Source organism: Mustela lutreola, chromosome 10 (assembly GCF_030435805.1).
Source record: "Mustela lutreola isolate mMusLut2 chromosome 10, mMusLut2.pri, whole genome shotgun sequence".
In the NCBI taxonomy this organism is placed as follows: Eukaryota; Metazoa; Chordata; class Mammalia; order Carnivora; family Mustelidae; genus Mustela; species Mustela lutreola.
The window spans coordinates 80,801,543-80,824,674 of record NC_081299.1 but is presented as its reverse complement, the minus strand read 5'-3'; the positions used below and the strand labels follow the sequence as shown (position 1 = coordinate 80,824,674).

Sequence of the window (23,132 nt, the reverse complement as noted above, 5' to 3'; positions counted from 1 at the left end):
AAAGGGGATGGTTGAGCACAAGTCTAGACTGAGCCCTGTGTTTCTGATTTGGGTAAATGAGTGGAGTGAAGGTTTCACTTTAGATACATGCTTAATTTCAGCTGCCTTTGGAAGTGGGGATATCCAGCAAGCCAGTGGCTGTATTGTCAAAGCTCAAAGAACAACCTGGGTGAAAACATTGATTTGGCAACAGTTGAGGGGATGGTTATCTAAGAAGATATGAATGTTGGGAAAGTTTTCCTATGTAAAGTCCATTCCAGAAGATTGAGTTAAAAGCATTGGGAGGATTGATCTAGGAAGAAATGTAAGGCCAGAATGGCAGTGAAGGTGCAAGAGAAAATTGCTTATTAGAGGCACTAACTACAAAATTACTGGGTTTTTTTCCTCTTCGTGAATGTTGAAGGTCATTCAAAGTGAAGACTTATAACTGCAAGTTTATTATTACTATTTCTGATTATCTGGCTTAATACTTTCAGATGCCCATTAAAGTCCAGAGACAATAATTTATAGCTTTTTATTTTGAAATCATTTAAAGGTTACACAAAAGTTGCAAAAATAGTAGAGAATTCCTATATATCATTCATCTAGCTTCCACGAGTGTTAGCACCTTACATAACCATAGTACAGTTCTCACAACCAAGATATTAACACTGGTACAGTACTATTAACTAAGTTACAGTCTTTATTTGTATCTTACCAGTTTTTTTCACCATTGTCCTTTTTCTGTTCCAGATCCAACCCAGGAAACTACATTGCAGTTAGTTATCAGAGCTCCTTAGTCCTCTACTTTGTGACATTTCTTCAGTCTTTCCTTGTCTTTCATAACCTTTACACTTTAGAAAGGTCCTGATCAATTATTTTGCACACAAAAGAGGCTGCAGTTGTATGATCACATTCTGGGATTCATTCTTACACTATTTAGGAATGGAAGTTTTAGGTTTTCTAAAGACTATTTCATGTCTGTGAAGATCCTGATGTGTACGTACAGCTGCAGTTATTGTGATGTCTTACTTTCGTGGGGATCTGTAGTTATTTGGAAATTCCTGTTCCCTCCTTTCCTGCAAGGAAATGATGTACTGTCTGTCCTAGTTAGTACAGCAGTCTCTCTGTCTCCAGTAATGATATGTGGAAGATCAGGTGAGGAATAACTTACTGCCTATAATAGTTCCTAAGTTAATACATTTTTACTTTGTAAGTCATTTTGAAAGCCTTATACAGGTTCCTCAAAGTGTTAAACATAGAATTACTATACGATCTACCCAATTTCACTCCCAGGTATACCCAAAGGAATTGAAAGCAGGGCCTCAAGCAGATACTTGTACACCAGTATTCATAGTTCAGTAGCCAAAAGGTGAAAACAACCCAAGTGTCTGTCAACAAGTAAATGGAGAACAAAATGTGGTGGATACATGTAATAGACTATTATCCAGCCATAAAGGGGAATGAAATTCTAATATATGCTATAATATCTATAAACCTTGAAAAGATTAAATGGCATAAGCCAGACAAAAAGGGAAAATATTGTGTAATATTTTGATTAATATAATAATATAATACAATATAATATTGTATAATACTTATAATTCCCATATAATTCAGTTATGTAATTCATAGAGACAGAAAGTAGAATTGCACTTACCTGGGGCTGGGAGGAGGGGAAAAGGGGAATTACTGTTTAATGAGTACAGAGGGTTTGGTTTTTTATTTGGCTTTTTTTTAGTATGATAAAAAAATCTAGAAATGGTTAGTAGTGATAGTTGCCCAACATTGTAAATCTACGTAGTGCCACTGAATTGTATGCTTAAAAATGGTTAAATTTTATGTTATATATGTTTTATTACAATTTTTAAAAAGTCTTAAATAACCTTAAGTTTTCTGTCCCCCCTTATTTATTGAATTATTATAATCTAGTATATATTTTTTCATATTTCACAGATTAGATTTTTTCTGAGAAACCTTAAATAGCATTATTATAGTAAAGCTGACATTGTAATAATTATATCTCATCTCTAATTAAAAATTTGAAAAAGTCTTACCTCTTATTTATTTGAATGTGAGTAAGATAAATTCTGATACTGGTGATTAATTAGATGAAAATAATATTAGAAACAGAAGCTTATTCTGACGAGAAATTCATTTTACTTGTTGGCGTGGGTTTTGTGATAAACATTCATATGAAGTTTAGCTTCTGAATGATCTACCTGCAAAATGTACTACCTCTGGTTCTCAGTCTCTTGACAGTATGCCTCAGATTCTCCAGAAGTGAAGAGTGCAAATACGTGGTTAAATGCAGGGACGAGGGACATGCAGATTAATGAGCTTCATTTGTCCTACAATTTGCTAGCTTGTTGAGTGTCATGATGGAGAGCCCCGACAGAACAACATGGAAGAGGGAAGATGTAATTCTCAAAAGAAGTTTGGAATGCTGCGCAAAACAAAGATAGATGTCTGCCATATTGGGTCAATTCATTAACTCACTAAATGAATATTCATTGAGCATCTGGTACAGGCTAAGCACTGTTCTAAGGGCTTAGGATATACTAAGTAACAGACAGATGTCCCTGCCCTCGTAGTTTACCTTCAAGGTGGTCTGGCCAGCTGCCAAAGCATGTTGGAACTTAAGCAGCCAGTAGAAGTGACATAAACTGCTTAGACTTCTGAAGCCAGTCTGTCCCCTATATCTTGGTCAGTAACTTGAGGCCATTGGATTATTGGTATATAGCAAGCTAATATTTGAGCCCTAGTGATGCCTTATAGAGCTCTTCTGTGGCCTCTAAGGTTTCAGACCAGTGGATGGTGTCACCGTAGTTCAAGGGTCTCTAGCATCTAGAATGGGAAGATGAACTGGCACTGTTTCAGCCCTAGGACATAGCATATTAGCAAGAGCCAGTCAGGTTATTGCAGGGTTTCAGTCTTGGACCAAAATACTATGAAAATCTGGAACTTAGATGGAGGTATCCATACAGTGGGGCTCAAACTGAGGTTCATTGGATACACAGGAATGCAGGGGCTTTCCATACACACACATCAGATCCATGCTTAAGGCAGAAATTCTAACTCCACTTTATAGGCCGAGCCCCTCGAAAGGGTGTCTGGCATACCCGCCAGTCTTGGTTAAATTGACTTGGGACATGGGCAGGGCCCAGTGTGTTAAGAGAAAAATGTCTTCAGATAAGAATTGACTATAGAATGGCAATAAGCACACTATCAGCAAATGAGAATAATTGTTAGTGTCTATTAACTAGACTCACATTTTCATTTAATCCTCAGAACAAAAGCAAACTAGGGGGAAAAGGCACTGAGATCAAAACTGTAGATGCAAGTATTAAAAATTCAGATTTAACTTGCTTAAGCAAACAAAAAAAATTCAATATTGGCTATACAGTGATGATTAAGACAGATCCTCTCCTGCTCCTTTCTCCATCCTGATCACACTATGTGGAGTGATAACACTTCCCCCATTGGGGATATTAGGAGATACCGTTATTATTTCAGTTCTGGAAATCACATTTAGTTCTAGGCACCACACTCTTAAAAGGCCACTGACAAATTGGAACATGTTCAGAGGAAAATGACCCAAATGCTGAGGGAATATGAAATCAAGTTGTATGAGAAACAGTTGGAGGAGGTAGGGAGATTTTAGCCTGAAGAAGAGATTAACCAGAGAGGATTACAGAGACCACAGTTTTTAGATTCTGGAAAAGATACTACATAGGCTAGGAATTTATCATTCTCTGCCTACTGGAGCCTCCCAGAACAAAGGCCACTGTGGAGAAGATACATCAAAAAGAACTTGATAAAAAAAATCAAGGGCCATGCCAAAAGGAATGGACACCATCGGAGGCAGATCCCAAGCCCCACATCCCTGGAGCTGTTCTAACAGAGGACGTCAGTCAGTATCTGCCCACATTATACTTTCTCCGTGGGTCTTTCCAGATCCCCATGGCCAATAACATCTCTTTCTCTTGCTCTCCCTTTGTACTTATTACCTCTCTGAGATGCTGCTATGATTTGCCTTATATTTTAATTCCATTTATATATGTCTTATCTCTCACCAGTGATTCTCAGCCCTTTCAACATAATGTATCCTTTTATATAACAAATATTTTATAACATGGCCTTTCCTATCCTGAACTGAAACTCATGGTTAGTAAAACCCTCCTCTGCATCACAGAATTCCAAAAATGCAATATACTGCCCTAGTTGTAATGCAAAGGGAAATAAAAAGAAAGTAATTAGTAATCACATTACCTGTTTTACAGTATCTCCAGGCATAACCACACTGGAAGACACAGTGAGGTAGATAGATTAGAATGCAGACTCACCATGATTAGGACAGCCATAATGCACACTGATGCGGGTGCAATGTATGGGCAGCTCGAAAACTGTGAGTGCCTTTGCTACCTGTCATGAAATTATCCTTTTTCTTTTCTTCTTTTTTTTAAATTAATAACTTTTTTAGTTCAAAATATATATATAACAGGGGTGCCTGGGTGGCTCAGTCAGTTAAACATCTGACTTTGGCTCAGGTCATGATTTCAAGGTCTTGGGATTGAGCCCCACATCATATCTGGCTTCCCACTCAGCAGGGAGTCTACTTCTCCCTCTCCCTCTGCCCCTCCCCCTCCTTGTATTCTCTCTGTCTCTCAAATAAATAAATAAAATCTTTAAATATATATCTATATATAAATATACATATATAACATAAAATTGACCATATTAACCATTTTTTTTAAAGATTTTATTTATTTGACAAAGAGAGAAATCACAAGTAAGTAGAGAGGCAGGCAGAGAGGCAGGCAGAGAGAGGGGAGAAAGCAGGCTCCCCGTGGAGCAGAGAGCCCGACATGGGGCTCGATCCCAGGACCCTGGGATCATGACCTGGGCTGAAGGCAGAGGCTTTAACCCACTGAGCCACCCAGGTGCCCCATATTAACCATTTTTAAGTAGACAATTCTGTGCATGTACTTAATAGTACATTCATGTTGTTGTATAACCATCACAACTCTCCATCTCCAGAACTTTTCAACTCCCCAATTTGTGATGTAATTTTCCTAAATAGTGAACAGCTAGCTCTTGGTAAAGGTCCAGACAAAACAAAGTATAGTCTTTGCTCAATTCCCATGGTTGTTCTATTTGGGAACATTCAATATGTATATGAAGCATGCAAAAGAATATTATCCATCTTCCTATGTGAAAGAGAATTAGGTTCGAAGCTCCAGTAATTATAAATGGAATATCACCTATACAGACATCCAGTGGGGCACAGGATAGTGCTTTGCTGTATTAAACAATCCCAAATATTACAGAATATCTGTTTCCATGGCACTTGTACACTAAGCACAAATAGCATCCGCCACCCCTGTCACTGTCACAACCAGAAATGATCCTATTAGTGCCCCAATATATTGTCACCATTAAGAACTGACTACACAGCGCATAAACTCCAGGAAGGCAAAACCAGTTTTGTTCTCTTACAATCTCTTTAGTACCTGCTACAAAAAGCACTCAGTGTTTGTTAAAGTTGAGAATGCTGTAGAGAAGATGCCCAGATATCCTTCAGGTGTCTCTAACTCAGCTTTTCTAAAACTGAACTAAGGTGTCATCTTCCTCTTCTCTGCCCCCACTGCCAGCCTGTCTTACCTCCATCATTGTCAGTCTTTACAACAGTCGAAAAGGCAAGCAACTGTGGACTCCCATCCCTCACTGCACACATCCAGCCAGGCACCAGATCATTTTGCCTCTGCCTTTCTTGACTGGCCTCAATTTCCCCTACTCTAGCCTCCCTTTATGTCTTCACCCAGGCTATTGTAATAGCCTTGTTTCCCACTCTGTACTCTCCCCCCTTCAAATACACAGGGAATTCTGGGCACTCCACACATACCCCAGGCCCTCCATGCTTTGGTCGTATAGCTTCCTGTGCCTAGAACAGTGTTATCTTTTTCACCTAGAAAACAATACCTCATACATCAAGACCTGGCTTAAAGGCCTCCTCCTCAGCTCCCAGATCAGAGGCAGAATTACTCAGTCTGTGTCCCTGTTCATATCTCTGTTGTGGCATTTCTTGCATTAAACTGTATTTGTCCACATGCCCATGGTCTCTGCCAGACCGAGTTCCTTGAGTAGAGGTTAATCGCTCTGGCTTTGAAGACAATGGCGAGAGTTTGAATGCCACATAATTTAGTCATTCCGTGGTCCTGGGCAAAATCCTTGATCTCTTGAAGCTCCAGTTTTCTTATCTGTAAAATAGGAATAATGTAAGGCTCATAACACATTTAAGACAAAGCTTAAATGTTAATAGCCATAATCATTGGCTATGTATCTGTCCAGCACCCCCAAGTAAGCATAATAAAGAAGATGCTTACCAGCTCTTTTGAGTGAAGGAAAGAAAGAACTGCTGCTATTGTCAAATTCTAGATTGTATTATTTAGTCACAAAAGCGGATGTTCTCTTTGGCAGGTGTAGCCAGTTTTGTTGTGAATAAATTTAACCATGGAAAATATTTTTTTTTTGAAAGTGATCTATTTTCCAAACGTTTTTAGGTGCATTAAAAAGGATTCATTCTGAAACAGTAATGTGCAAACTCTTGGGTTTGTCAAATCTATACCCACTGTGGAAAACTCTGCTTTAAAACTCCTGTGTTTGAGATTCTGACTTCTGTCTTTCAAAATGTGAAGTGTGAGGAATGTCGGCTTCCTCTTACTTATCTGGGATGGTGAAGCACAGCAAAGCACCACTGGTTTAGTGAGCTGATCTCAGTAATTTACCCTCAATTAAAAATATATAGCCTTATTTAGCTTATGGTTCAATTGTTTCCTTGCTTTAAGAAGCCTTTCTTTTATATGTCTCAAGTGCTGCTTGCAATATAAAACTAAATCCTAAATTTTAAAAACTTCCATAGCTAATACTCTGCTAAATGTTTAAAGCCTGACATTTAATCTGCGTGAACTGAAGCTCTCTGATTTCACTGTTTGCAGCTAGTAAATGTCACTCTAAACATTGTTGCTTTCACTCACACTTAAGCCTTTCATCTGCAGTGGGGGCAGAGTGTCAGAGAATTCTTTGTGTGCCACTCTAGCAAGGGGAAAAAAAGACTCAGCCCGGCCTTTAAACAGAGTGAAAAAAACTGCCTGGAAGGCAAAGACGACCCTGTTTTTATATGGTGTTTGTGAACACACAATCCTGACTTCTACCAGATACTCTTAAAAAGCAACTATATTAGCTCAGTCTGAACAGGGTCCCCACTGAGCTCATACATGGTTGCTGGCCAGACAGCTCCCCACTCTCTTGTGACTGGAGGGGGCTGAGAGGGTAGGGGGAAAGGGGAAGGAGATGTTGTCATTACTTTAATTTCACTTTTGCCTGCAGGAGGAATCTTGTCATCTTCTGGCTCCCCAAACTATTTTCAACCTGGGTGTTTTATTTCTTAGTTCCTGAAGGCTACTGGCACACAGATCAGCTCTCACTTTTCATCATCTTGACATGAAATGGAAAATCAGTTTGTGGCTCTTTTCATAGCCAGTGATTTACTCCTGTTCTTTTATCTGTCTCCCCTTTATGTTCTCTGTTTGGACATATTTTTATTTCCCGTGTCTGCAGCCTTTTGTTCTGCTGGGATTTCTCTGGCCATTCTTCCTTCGCCTGCCTCCTTCCTGGCCCCCAGTTCGCCAGTCCCCCAAATCCCTACTGGGCCTTCATTCTCTCTGGGTCTCCAGTCCCTTGCCTTGCCCCTTTTGTGGGCTTGCTGCTTCCTGCTCCGCTGCCAGCCCCCCCGCCATCAGTTCCATACCCTGTGGGAGCCATCTTCGGGGCTTCTCCAGGTCTTCCAGGTGCCTCTTCTTTGTGTACCTACAGGGCTCAGTCAGTCATGGCCCCTGCCATAGCCAGCAGCAAGCAGACATGCTGAGCTCATCCCTGCCCACTGTTGCAGACAGATTATCAGCTAAAGTCTTAGGCATACGTGGATGTTTATGGTGGCTGATGCCAGTGCTTCCAGTTTCCCGGCAGCCATACAGAAGCATGAATTGAAACCTGGAAATAGAACATTCTACAGGAGGCACTGGAGTGGAATTTTAGGAAACCATGGGCTTTTCTATCAGACATAGATTCAAGTTTCTATTCTGTTGCTTACTAGCTTTGTGGCCTTGGACAAATTCATTCATTCATTTAACAAATAGTTATTGAGGGCCCATCATGTGTCTTGTGTTTAGCTTTTAGGGAGCCAGTTAATGGCCCTCTGTCTTCCCCTTTAATGTTCACAACCAATTGAGAAAATGACATAGGAAGGAAAATTCTAGCTTTATCAAGTGATAAAAGCTAGATTGGAGGATGTGGCTTTTATATGTGGCCACTATGGGTTCACTAAATCTTCTCCCCTGAATTAGACTTCAGGCTTGCCTCTCTTCTCTACTCAGCACACAAGCCAGGGTAAAGGATAGATATGGAAGATGGATAGGCTGGAAGAAAGCGAAAAAGCCCATGGGCCTGCCAGGACTAAGCAACCTGAGTCTGTTCTAAATTCACTGCCCAGGCAAGCCACTCCTCCTCCTCAGAGAAGGGTTGAGTGAGAAGTCAGAAGACACTTCGCTCTTGCCTCCAGGGAAACCGGAGGGGTGCAGTTTCCCCCTTAACTGTGAGCATTACACTTCATCCGTCATTACCACAGTAGGCAAAATAAGTCTTGCCGGTCTGTTTCTTCACCTGTAAAATACAGATAATGATGCCTATCTCTTATTGTGGCTCTGGTAACTAAAACGAAATGTGACTATTTACAAAGAATATGAGGACCCGTTAACTTTCTTTGGTCAGGACCAGCCTGAAGTAAAATTGGTCACCACAAATCAGTGGTCTGATTTGTCTTTGATGCCCCCTCTCTCTTCTCTTTCTGGGCCCTCATTTGGTCATTTTTTTCCCCTCCTCATTCCTGTCTAAAAATAATAATAAATGGGAATACTGGTCCTCAAGTTTTGATTTCTAGTAAGCACACTGGCCAAATCTTTTCTAATCCTGGCTTATGTGTTAAACACACACACACACACACACACACACACACACACAACAACAACAACAGCTCATTAATTTCGACAAAGAAAGCATTTAGAACAATTAAGTCTACTTTAGAACCACAAAACTGGCTGTACCTGAAGGGTCCCTGAAGGACAATACGGGGCTACAAACAGGTATTATTACATGGAAAACATGTGGCTTGATTCCTCACAGTTATTTTTGTTACATTAACTTGAGCGATGATCATGAGTTTCTCTATTCCTGTAGAAAATAATCCAGGGGAGCCTTAAAAGCACGGTGATAAAGGGAAACAATAAAGATAGGGAGTTTTAGGAAAGAACTTTTAGGGTGTTTGGACTTTATGTTGGGGGCAGCAGGAAGCCCTTGACGATAAGTGATAACACGATCAAGTTTGTATGAGGAAAAAGTCTCATGGCAGCACTGTGGAGAGTGGAGTGGAGGAGGAGGGGAGCCTGGAGAAGCAGGTAGGAGGCTCCAGTGAACCAGCTAAGGCTCACCCCAGGTAGTGGAGATCAAGGGTAGGGCCAGATTGAAGAGGCTTTAGAAATAAAATCAGCAGGGTTTGGGTGAGAATGTGGACAGAGAAATATATCAGACACTGTTTCTTAAAGTTAAAAAGATAGCACCTGGGTGGCTCAGTTGGTTATACATCTGCCTTTGGCTCAGGGTCCTGGGATCCAGCCCTGCATCTGGCTCCCCGCTCAGTGGGTAGTCTGCTTCTCCCTCTGCCCCTCCCATCTTGTTCACTGGAGCTCTCTCTCTCTCTCTCTCTCTCTCAAATAAATAAAATCTTTTATTTTTTTATTTTTTTTTACTTTTTTATTTTTTTTTAAGATTTTATTTATTTATTTGTAAGAGAGAGAGAGAGAGAGCGAGCACAGGCAGACAGAGTGGAAGGCAGAGTCAGAGGGAGAAGCAGGCTCCCTGCGGAGCAAGGAGCCCGATGTGGGACTCGATCCCAGGACGCTGGGATCATGACCGGAGCCGAAGGCAGCTGCTTAACCAACTGAGCCACCCAGGTGTCCGTAAATAAAATCTTTTATATATGTGTGTGTGTGCATAAAGTTAAAACAAAAAGATTTCAAATGGTAGTGCTGCCACAGGCCCTTCCCCAGCAGAATTAGAGGGCTAATATGAGGAATCCAACATGAAAAAACAGTTGGAGTCAAAAGAGAGATGGAGTTGGCCAGTAAGAGGGGGTAGACTGCTTCCTCAGGAGGGAGCTGGAGAGGGAACCCCCTTGCAGGTCAGAGCTGAAGGGTGTGGTATAACATAGGAATTTGTCTTCCACTGACTGCAAAGAGGGAAAAAAGGAATAAAAAGGAAGACAGGAAAAAAGGAATTAACTGTGCTAGGGACATTTTGGGGGCACATGCTTTCTAGAATGTGAGGAGGTCGTAGACTCTCCTGCCTCATACACAATTATGTCTAACCAGTTTTTTCAAAAAACAGATCTTGTAGAAGTACTTAATCAGATACTTAGCCAGAAGTTATTTGTATTGTGGCTATATCTTTATTTTCTTGTGCTTTTTAATTGCATTCTTCTTTTGCCTAAAATTGCCTGGGTTAGAAAGCATTCAGGCCCTGGGACAGGCTCTCTCCTTGTAGTCTGTTTTCAATAGGATGCTATAAGAACTTTTGGATTTTAAAACAAAGCTATAAAAACTGTGAATAAGAAAAGATCAGTGAATACTCTTGCAAAGTGGAAGGGGAAGGGAAGGGGAATGATTTTATGACTTTAGAACAGTCCATGATGCTCTTCTCTCACCCTTTTATATCTATATATTGTCTAAAGATTTTTTTACTGGTCGAACATAATAGCACTCAGTGGCCCTTGTAGCAGAGCATTATTAGGCATATCAATGGTGAACACACACTTTAAGTTTTGTAAGCGATTACATAAGGCAATGAAAAAAATAATTTCCTCTGTTTAAAGACTAAAACATTTCTGTTAGTTTCACAGTACTGGAGTGGATAGTTTTTAATTAATGACATGTTATAAAAAGTTTTTGTTTTTCTTTGTAGAAGCAATGACAAAGCCATTGTTTTTTTTTTGTTTGTTTTGTTTTTTTGTAGGGTTTTTTGAGGCATTTTTATGATGTTAAACCACCCACCACCACTGGAGATCCAATAGTGAATCAGCAATCACTGCCAGCTCCCCCTAAGACTTTTTTTGTGCACCTATTTTGTGCAGAGTACGTGAAAGGAGCTGAATGCAGCACCGCGTTTGTAGATCGTACCTGATGATTCGTTCATCTTACCAGGCCTTCCCCCTGCCCCGTGCCAAGAAAAATGCCAGGCATCATTATAATTCCTTATATGTGTTAACTCACTTAATCCTTACAACAACCCTATGACTTAGTTACCATTTTCTAACCCCATTTTGTGACTAAGAAAACTGGGACATAAGGAAAAAAACTGACTTACCCAAAGTTTGATGGTTACTGAGTGGCAGAGATAGGATTCCAACCCAAATAGTTCCAAACTGCAGCATCTGCCCTGTACTCATTATACTGTGCTACCCACTCGGCTCAGGATGTGACTGTTGAGTTTGTGAAAATAATTTCATAATAAAGACAATCAGTTGATACAGCCCAGAGTGATGGGCCAGTGGTAGCTCTCAGAACTACAACAAGGGGCAGGATGCCTGGAGGCTCAGTTGGTTAAGCATTTGCCTTTGGCTCAGGTCATGATCCCAGAGTCCTGGATCGAGCTCCACATCGGGCTTCGTGGAGCCTGCTTCTCCCTCTCCCTGCTACTCCCCCTGCTTATACTCTCTCTCTCTCTCTCTCTCTGTGCCAAATAAATAAATAAAATCTTAAAAAAACAAACAATAACAGGGATTTTAACATATTTGCTTATAATTAACATCAAATTTTAAAGTTAGCATCTGTCACATGTGTGAGTGCCTTGCTCTAAGTCTCTAAAATTACCCTTGCCAACATCTTCCCCAACCAGAAATTGCCCCGGTTTTGTTTTTGGACCCAGCTCTCTGTTTGAAAGACTCAAGCCACAGTGAGCTGGCAGGGGAGGCCAAATGGGCTGGACAATCAGTGGGGGCAGGAGTCAGGAACAACAATGAAGGAGTGGCATTAAAGGCTGCGCGGCGCTTATTCTCCCTGGAAACGCTCGGTCAGACTCAGGAAGTGTGATTTAATCCTGGCGAAGATAATTCCATTTTATACCCTAGAGTGGACCTCTAACAATTTTATTTTCAGTCTTGCCCTGGGAAGCTTTACCAGTAAAGAATTTGGTGTGTGTTACTTGCCCTCTTCACCAGACTGCACAAAATAGGGGTTTATTCTTCCGCCAGCCCACCTCCTTTTCCCTTAAAAGGCTCCTAACAGAGGACCTGAGAACCTGCTGCCCCCACAGAGGATGCCTGGACTGGGGCCCAGCACTGCCCTCAGCAGGGTTTAGGGGAGGAGGAAAGACTGTAATTAAGTCAAAAGAGCCACTGTTGATCTTGAAAGAACATCAACCATACAGATGGCATGAGGTTTACAAGCTGTAGTTTCCACCAGAATGTGGGAGCTTGTTTAAAATGCATAGACCTGAACTCTGGACCCAGAGATTCTGCTTTGGAAAGAATACATTTGGTGCAAGTGCCCCTCGGTGAATGTGACGTGGAAGGCAGAGAAACTCTAACACAGATTCGCTTTTCTCCTGGCTGGTTTAAAGGGGTCCCCTCTGAATGGAACTGGGGGGATTGAATGGAAACTCATTACTTCTCTCAGTTCCTACCAAGGTAGCTGTCTTCTGAGTCTCTAATAGGAAGGAGTCATTAGTGTAGCCGAACATACATAACAAAACTCAGCTAAAGATTGAAGTCCATCAAAACCTCAAAAAACACCCTGATTTTGATAAGCAGTGTCTATTACTGATGGTGTCAGGTGCACCATTGCTAGGATTTTGATCGGTGTGTGGTGGAACACTAAAGGGCAATAACTTGTGAATTCCTGAATACACAGAGTGAAGCACATGTTCTCTGGAGAATCTTGAAAGCTTATTCAAGGTGTGGAATCCGGGCATGGCTACAGAGTAGGACCATGTTTAACCACAGCAGGGTACTGCAGCTACTTAATGCATCTCAGTCTGTTGAATAGTATCCTTTGCCTTTGTGTCATTGTCTGAGTGTCTCTCTTACACACACACACACACAACCAGTATCTCATAAACAAGTGCTTCTGTATATCCTTTTGATTCAGAATTAAGGAATCAGGTAATCCTCTATAAAAATTCATAAGCATTTTTTCATATAGGCTTAACTTAAAGATGTTAGGGATTTGGTTCCAGGCCACAACCATAAAGCAAATACCAAATAAAGCAAGTCAAATGAATTCTTTTGGTTTCCCAGTGCATATAAAAGTTATGTTTATGCTACACTATAGTCTACTAAGTGTGCAATATCATTGGGTCTAAAAAACTGCCTATACCTTAATGGAAATAGACTTCTTTGATAAAATGTTAATCATCATCAGAGCTTTTAGCAAGTTGTAATCTTTTTGTTGGTGGAGGGTTTTGCCTTGATGTTGATGGCTGCTGACTGACCAGGGTGGTGGCTGCTGAAAGTTGGGGAGGAGTAGCAGAAGGAGTGGGACAAGCAGACTCCATGCTGAGCATGGATCCCGATGCAGGGCACGATCTCACAACCCTGAGATCATGACCTGCACTGAAACCAAGAGTTGGACACTTAACTGACTAAGCCACCCAAGTGCCCTTTGACAGTTTCTAAAGTAAGACAACAGTGGGGGCGCCTGGGTGGCTCAATCAGTTAAGCTGCTGCCTTCAGCTCAGGTCATAATCCCAGGGTCCTGGAATCGAGCCCCTAGGCAGGCTCCCTGCTCAGTGGGGAGCCTGCTTCTCCCTCTCCCTCTGCCTGCTGCTCTGCCTACTTGTGCTCTCTATCTCTCTGTCAAATAAATAAATAAAATCTTTTTAAAAAATAATAAGACAACAACTAAGTTTGCCACATTGATTGACTCTTCCTTTCATGAACAATTCTCTATAGCGTGTGATGCTGTTTGATAGCATTTTACTCACAGCAGAACTTCTTTCACAATTGAAGTCTGTCCTCTCAAACCCTGCCGCTGCTTTATCAACTAAGTGTGTTGATAAATCCTCTGTTGTCATTTCAGCCATCTTCACAGTATCTTTACCAGCAGTAGAGTTCAGCTCAGGAAACCACTGTCTTTGCTCATCCATAAGAAGCAGCCCCTCCACCGTGCAAGTTTAGTCAGGAGATCGCAGCTGTCCAGTCACATATTCAGGCTCTCCTGCTGCTTCCAGTCCTCTCCCTCTTTCCACCACGTCTGCTGTTCCTGCCTCCACTGGAGTCCTGAGCCCACCAAGTCATCCATGAGGGCTGGGATCAACTTCTTCCAGACTCCTGTTCATGTTGATATTGTGACCTCTTCCTATGAATCATGAATGTTCTTAATGGTGTGTAGAATGGTGAATCCTTTCCAGAAGATTTTCAATGGACTTTTCCTAGAGCCATCAGAGGAATCACTATCCATGGCAACTGTAGCCTTATAAAATGTATTTCTTAGGGGAACCTGGGTGGCTGAGTGGGTCAAGCTGCTGCCTTCGGCTCAGGTCATGATCTCAGGGTCCTGGGATAGACCCCTGCATTGGGCTCTCTGCTCAGCGGGAAGCCTGCTTCCCACTGCCTCTCTACCTACTTGTGATCTCTCTCTCTCTGTCAAATAAATAAATAAAATCTTTTTTTTTTTAATGTATTTTTTACATAATAACCTTGAAAGTCGAAATTACTACTTGATCCATGGGCTGCAGAAGGGATGCTGTTTTAGCATGAAAACAACACTCATGTCGTCCATCTCCATCAGAGCTCTTGGGTGACCAGGTGCATTGTCAATGAGCAGTCATATTTTGAAAAGAAATCTTTTTTTTTTCTGAGCAGGAGGTCTCAATAGTGGGCTTAAAATGTTCAGTACATTATGTTATAAACAGATGTACTGTCATCCAGGCTTTGTTTTTCCATTTCTAGAGCACAGGCACAGTAGGTGTAGCAAAATTCTTGAGGACCCTGGGGTTTTCAGAATGGTACTGGCTTCGACTTCAAGTCACCAGCTCCTTTAACACCTAACAAGAGAGTGAGCCTGTCTTTGAAGCCTTCAAACCATGCATTGAGTTCTCTCTAGCAATGAACATCCTAGATGACATCTTCCAATAGAAGGCTACTTTGTCTACATTGAAAATCTTGTTTGGCATAGTCCCCTTCATGACTAACTTTAGTGGGATCTTCTGGATCACTTGCAGCTTGATGTGTCACCTTGCACTCGTATGTTAGAGAGATGGCTTCTTCCTTAAATCTCATGAAACAACTTCACTAGAATTGAATTGCTTCTCTCGGTTCCTACAAATGTTCCTGTCTTTTGAGTGTATAACAGAAAAGAGTCCTCAGTGCAGGCTTTGGCTTAAGGGAATGTTGTGGCTGATTTGATCTTCTATCCAGATCACTACAACCTTCTCCATAACAGCAGTAAGGCCGTTTTGCTTTCTTATCATTTGCGTGCTCACTGGAGTAGCACCTTTAATTTTCTTCAAGAATTTTTCTTTTGCATTCACAACTTGGCTGACTGTTCAGCAACTTTTGGCCTGTCTTGGCTTTCAACATGCCTTCCTCACTAAGCTTAATCATTTGCAGCTTTTGATTTAAAGGGAAAAATGTATGACTCTTCTTTCACTTGACTACTTAGAGGCTCTGGTAGGGTTATTAAGCAGCATAATTTCAAAATCATAGTGGCTCAGGAAACAGGGAAGCCCGAGGAAAGGGAGAGAGATGAAGGCAATGGCCAATGGTAGAGCAGTTGGGATAGGCAAATTTATCAATTAAGTTTGTGATTTTTTTATGGGTAAGATTCGTGGCTCCTCAAACAATGATAGTAGTAACATCATGATCAGTGATCACAGATCACCATAACAAATATAATAAAAATGAAAAAGTTTAAAACACTGTAAGAATTACCAAATGTGACACAGAGACCTGAACTGAGCAAGTACTGTTGGAAAACCAGCAATGATAACCTTGCTCCACACAGGGCTGCCGCAGACCTTCAGTTTGTTGAAGACAAAAACAAAAACCACAGTATCTGTGAAACACAATAAAGCAAAGTGCAATAAAACAAGATATGCCTGTGCTACCAAAATAATCTGGGCATAAATTATCTATGGAAAACTGCTGACTATTTTCAGTTCAACAAGATAGAAGTTTTTTTTTTTAAGATTTTATTTATTTGGGAGAGGGAGCGAGCATGAGTAGTGGGGAGGGACAGGCAGGAGAGAGAGAAACAGGCTCTCCGCTGAGCAGGGAGCCCAATGTGGGGCTGTATCCCAGGTCCCTGGAAGCATGACCTGAGCCAAAGGCAGATGCTTAACAACTGAGCCACCCAGGTGCCCCAAGATAGAAATTTTATACATAACTACATGGAAAAAAAAATTAAGGATCATGAGGAAAATATCACTTATCTAGTTAAGAAGGGGCCTTGACGAAAGTCAGCAATTACATAATTGCTCTGATCAAGCCAGTTCTTCCTGTTTAGAATGAATACTCCCTTCTCTTATAAAAATGTTTACCATTTTCCTATTTAATCTACTGAAAAGCTTTTCTAATCCATCCTAGTCCAACGGCATGTTACAGTTTGCCATTAATTTCTCCTTTAAAGCTATAAAATATTAGTAACAATTGCCAAAATTTCACTTTCAGTTAAACTCCCTGTGTCCTATCTGCCCTGGAGCCGACCTGGCGTTGAGCCACTTCCAGCTAACACCAGATCTGGTTGACAGGTGCAGGACAGTGCCAGACCAAGATGGTAAACGGGAGCCCCCCAGGCTGGGTTTGAGTCTTGTCTGTGTGATCTTATTTGATTTCTGTGTGCCTTAGTTTTCTTGTCCAAAACATGAGGATAATAGCACCCACCTCAGAGGCGATTATAGGGTTCAAGTGAGGTAATTAATGCAAAATGGGCCACACAGGCTCTGTGCCTGGCAATAGTAGGTGCCTGTAAAGGTCAAGGTCTTGCCCTTCTTTGTCAGGTAACAGGGAGAGGATTGAAATAAATGACTCCCAGAGTCTGCATCTAGCAGTAGCAATCTGTGCTTTTGGGAGAGCTACTGAGTATAGGGCGTAGGGAAAGCAAAAGGAAAAAATACTGAATTAGTACAATTCAAAGATCTCTGTGAAATAATTTCAGACAGTTGAAAATACAATGAAAACAAAGAAAAAAAAAAACAAAAAACAAAAAACAAGAAGGCAGGAAACGTCACCTTAACCATTTGGTCCTGAGAACGGGAAAACTAAAAGATTCAGTTTCCTCAACTGCTTCCAGGAACGGTTAGGAAAACAATGTTTGGTTTAGCCTGACAATGATCTTTAATAATGATACAAAGCAGGTGTGGCTTAACCAGACCACAGGACCAAGGAAGCCTGAAGGGTGGGGCTCAATCCCAGGACCCTGGGATCATGACCCTCACTGAAGGCAGGTGCTTAACCAACTGAGCCACCCAGGTGTCCCTGTATTTACTTTTTTTATGATGGGAGATCAGGACAAGGCAATGAAATGCCAACCCAGTGTGTGCCATACAACCGCTGAGTGCTTTTTGCCTATTCTGCACTTACGGTGGGAGGGTTGGCTGTCATCATGTGCAGAGTGCCAAAAGCGTGTGGAGCCTTGTGTGCAGGACCATACTAACATGCACTGAAACTACAGCTAAGTGTCCCTGAGTTGTGGAGAGGACACTGGAGCCTGATACCAGCGTGTCTCTGCCACCTGTTTAGCTAGCATCCCTGTTGCTAAATCCAAACCCACAAATCAGGAAGGTCACCAGAAGGTTGGGAATTCTAGTTTCCCATGCAAGGGGAAAATAGCCAACTCCTGTTTTGAAATGAACAAGAGTAGGCTTATTCATCATGTTATCAGGCTTGTTGACTGTGTTGTGGCCATCAGCTTTCACGGTCATTTCAACACAGGCTGGGAAGTACACTACTGGGGCTCCGCAGACCCAGAGCAGGGACATTCAAGAATCCTTCAGTCATCTACCGTCTGTGCAAATCCAGAAAATACCACTGCTGATCATCAGGCTCCTTCCTTCATTTTTTTACACAAGCGTCACTTGGAGTGGAGCAGGCAGGGCAAAAAATATGACTGGAAGTTAAAGAGACCAAAATGGATGGTTGGGTCTACTCTTACAAGGGACCCTCTGAAGGGTAGGATAAATCATGCCAAGTCAGTGCTATGCCTGTGACAAAGAAAAGCCGTATGAACACTCTTAAGAGTTTGAAAAATGCCACAATTACACTACTTGACCTTTGGATAGATTATAATAATAGCTGCCATTTACTGGATTTTCACCATGGACCACTATGTTAGATGCTTTACATGTATTATCTCATTTAATCTTACAGTAACACTATTACATAGATGCTATTTTCCTTGTGTTCTGTTTGTTTCTCATTGATTACTCTTCCCCACCGCTAACATTCTCTGCCTCACCACTACAAACCCCCAAGAAAGAGAATACTTTAGAGCTTATTGTTCGCCTCCCCACAAGGACATCAGACTAGGGTCATCTGGCCCTCCGTATCTTTGTCTCCAGTAGGTGCCACCAGAAGTCAAACCCCTGAAGCAGAGTTTAACAACTCTGTTAAAATATAATTTGTCTCAAGCACCCACCCCTCTAACCCACCAATACTTTTCATTGGCCCTCGGTGACTTACAGTCAGTCCACAAAACCTGTCTCCTCTTTCCTGCCTCTTCCTCTAACAATGTCTGATTCACTCGGAAGACCATACCACTTCATCAGATATTTGCTCTCAAATCCCCTCCTCCCACATCTACCTTGACCTCCATACCTACTGTCTCCTTATCCTGCTTTATGTTATATGTTCATACATGCACCTGTTACTTTCTGTCTGCCCACTGGAATGTATGCTTTCAGGCTTCTGTTCACTAGTACATCTCTAATACCCACAATGGTGCCTGGCATATTATCTTTGCTCAATAAGTATTTCTTGAATGAAGTGATCCATAAGTGAGGAAAATGAGCCATGGAATGGATGAGCATTTTGTTCCTGGTAACATTGCTGTGGGACAGCCAGCCCAGGTCTGTGTGATTGTAAACCCCTGGCCCATGTTGTCCAGCTTCTTGATGGATCATGTGAATGCAGTAGGAGTGAGAATGTTCTGGCTGAACTGGAGTAGTCAGTGTTGAAGTGTCAGTGTAGGGAACTTAATCAGTTGGGAAAGATCCCACAGGACCAAAGTTTACTGCTCTTTTTTCTATTGTGATTTAGAAGAAAAGGGTGTATTTGGTCACTCAGGTGACCAAAATGTATTCTTCTGTATATTTGGTCTTCAGCCACAGTTCCTGACTCAAAGCTCCTCTATAACCCTTGGAATTATCTAAATGATGGGAGCGATAAAGGTTTTGGGGTTGTTTTGTTTTGTTTTGCTATTTTTGTTTTGTTTTAGAAATCCCCTAAGTTGCAGGCTGGTTACCAGTGTAGCGAGACATGTGATAAGAGGGTTTGAATATTCAGTCCCAACTTCCAGGGAGGGGAGGGGACCTGGAGGTTCCATCCATTGCCAGTGGCCAATGATTTGCTCAATCATGGCTATGTAACAAAACCTCCATAAAAACCCAAGAAGATGGAGCTCAGAGAGCTTCTAGGCTAGAGAACACATGGAGATTTGAGGAGAATGGCAAGTTCTGACAGGGCCTGGAAGCCCGGCATGCCCTTTCCCTATACCTTCCTTGTATATCTCCTCATCTGGCTGTTGATTCATATCCTTTAACATCCTTTGTAATAAATCCATAATCTGTTGAGTAAATGGATTTTTCTGGGTTCCATGAGCCATTCTAGGTAATTAATTGAACCCAAGGAGGAGATCATGGGAACCTCTGATTTAAAGCCATTGAGTCAGAAGTACTGGTAACAACTTGGACCTGCAGGTGGTATCCTGAGTTCAGGCAGGTGGTTGGAGCCTCCAGTTTGTAGCCTGTTAGCCAGTCAGAAGCACCAGTAACATCCTGGGCTTGGGACTCCTGTCTGAAGTGGAGGGCGGTTTTGTGGGACTGAGCCTTTTACCCAAGGAATCTGATTCTGTCTGTGAGTAGTGTCAGAATGGAGTTAAATAGTAGGGCATCCAGATGGTGTCTGGATCATTGTCGATGTGGGGAAGCGTACACACGTGCGAACACACACAAACACACACATACACATTGGAACTGGGTCCAGGAACCTAATTTACATTAGGAACAGTTGTTTTGAGTTGTAACCAAGGAAGATGCAAGTAACTGATCTTTTGGGGAACCAGCAATATAGTCAGTGTCCTTACAACATGAGCACATGAGCCTACATAAAGACAGTTTATAATTTACTTACCTTTTTGATATGGTTTAAAAGAAGATGAAAGCTCTCCCTGGTTCTAGAGAAGTAGGGAAGTATACGGGTGGACCGTGGCATATTTGTGCAGCAAAGCAGCAAATGCCTGTGTAGAACATGGAAGGAAAGCAGCGATCAAATTGGAAAAGTAGACCTCAAAAATGCTATATGCATAAAGATGACAACTCTGAAAATTCAGTGTTAGCAATGGAATTGTAAGAGACCTTGAGGTCCATAAATAGCCGGTGATTCTAGTGCTTAGGATTTTATTTGGTTATTTCACATTGTTTTTGATATTTAGATGTTTCTGTTTAACTGTTAATACTCAGATGATTAACTATACATAAAAAAGAAGAAATGCACTGTACCGTATTGTGAGCCAAGGAATACGTCATCCCATCTGCTACACATCCTTTTCCTTCCTGCTGTCCACCTCCTCGGCTCTCGGACCCTCGGCGCTGCCTTTGCTCAGGCTTTACCCCAGCCTTCTGGTGCTTGACAGTAACCTCTTCAGCCACATGTTACAAACCACCTGCTCTCCAACTGGAGTTTCTTCCTCACTCTCTGGATTATTCTCAGATGCTTCTCTCCCCAGTTTTCTGAGCTGTTCTCTCACTCATCTTCCCCTCCTCCTTGTCCGAATGAGGCCATGCACCTATCCTTCCCCTGCTGGAGTGCTTGCCTGCCTGGCCCTTCTTACGGCCTCATCCTCATCCGTGTTTCACTATGTCTGCTTCCTGTGCTCACAGTTTAGCGCTCCTAGCCCTGCCTGAGCAAATGCTAGGCCTGTTCTGACATGATCCACTCCTCCTCTAACTCTGCATTTGCTACTCTCAAAGCCTTTGTTCTTTCCCTACTGGTCTGGGTTCTTGGTAACAAACCGTAAAAATCCACTCTGGCTGACAGAAACAGAAAGAGAATTTAGTGAAAGGCTCCGAAGAGCTACAGTTTTATGATTTATAAGAAATACACACTTGGTCATCTGAATGACTATATGTATTTATTGTAATGTATTTGGTCTTAGTCCAAGGTTCCTGGCTCAAGGCTCCTAAAACCCTTGGAATTTCCTGTGATAGGGCAATGAAGGAGTCTTTTGTTATATTAATGAAGGTGATTTTTGGGTCCTGGTTGCCAGGAGGACCAACCCGGTGATTAGAGGGCTGGAATTTTCAAGTTTCCCCCACCCTCCCATCTCGGAGGAGGGAAGAGGGCACTGGAGGTTAAATCAGCCAGTGGCCGATGACTTAGTCATGACCATGTAATGAGGTCTTCATCAAAGCCCAAAGATCTGGGTTCCGAGAACTTCTGAACATTTGGGAGATTGTGGAGAGTGGCATGCCATACTTCACTCTATGAATCTCTTCATCTGGCTGTTTATTCATATCTTTATCATATCCTTTAATAAAAATGGTGAGTATAATTGTTTCCCTGGTGCTGCAAGCGGCTCTAGCAAATTAAAAGAACATAGGGAGGAGGTTGTTCTAACTTCCAGTCTGTAGCCTGTCCGTCAGAAGCACAGGTAACAGCCTGGGGCTTTTTACTGGTGTCTGAAGTAAGGGGTGAGAGCCAGTCTTGCAGGACTGAACCTTTAACCTGTGGAATCTGGTACTGTCTCTGGATAGATCATGTCAAGACTGAGTTGAATTCTCAGTTAGATCGCTGGTATCCGAAAACTGCTTGGTGTTGTGTATAGGGAACCCCCCCACACACACACACATACAAACACTTTGGAATTGGGTTCGGAACCTTAAAAGAAGAGCTCTCAGGATTACTGAGAAAGCTAATACAGTAGGATTAGAAAACATGGAAGGACCAGGTGGGAACTGAGCAGCTAGGACCATGGCCAAAGTTCCATGGCCATAGGGCTGGTTTGGGAGGACAGTGCTGCCGCCACTGATGGACAGTGAACACGGCAACTGCCATGACTGGAATTGGATAGGAGACTCTTGCAATGGCACCTTTGCCACAAGAAAAGTGTCTCCTCCAGAGCTGCTTTTCCATACCACTAGCTCCTGGTCCGATCTAGGCAGAAACATCTGGCCAGGTTACTGGCCTGTCCACGAGCTACAAAGCAGGCCCAGAAAGGATTCTCACTTGTGCTCTGAGAGGTGGGCTCAGCTTGCTGCCACAGTTCAGTGAGAAATTGCTCAAACAAATTTAGGCAGGCGCAGAACCAAAACACCACATGGCCCATTCCCAATTCATGACAGTTGTTTTATTAAACTTTGTACAACTTCCTTAAGTCCTTGAAGCTGTTTCTTCTGACCTCTCCCTCAGCAAGAACTCTGGAACATAGTGCAATCCAAAATTAAAACCTTAAGAATCATAGATTTATATACAAAGATGTTTAAGCAACATGATTTAGAACAGGGGAAAAAAAACCATACTAGTCTAAATTTCTACCAATAAGGGAAAAGTTCATTGAATTTTGAGATATCCATAGGATTAAGTATATACAGTCATTAAAAATCATGGATTTTTTTAAAAAAAACTTTGTATAGCACACAAAACTATAGCTTAAGAGAACTTTACAATTTTTATATACAAGCTCTCACAATTATGTGTGTGCACATACAATCCTATTTTATAGTAAAATATATAAATGTTTATATAAAGACATTCTTTGAAAGAGAATGTTAACAGATTGATGCGATTGGAAGGATTACTCTTTTTCTTTATGCTTTTTGTAGTTTTCACA

General features: G+C 41.8%; 1 protein-coding gene across 6 annotated transcripts in view; it reads left to right on the top strand.

Moving 5' to 3' along the window:
• ALG14 (ALG14 UDP-N-acetylglucosaminyltransferase subunit) overlaps positions 1 to 23,132 on the top strand; it is a 123,403-nt gene that overhangs the window by 58,544 nt on the left and 41,727 nt on the right. The window lies entirely within an intron of this gene.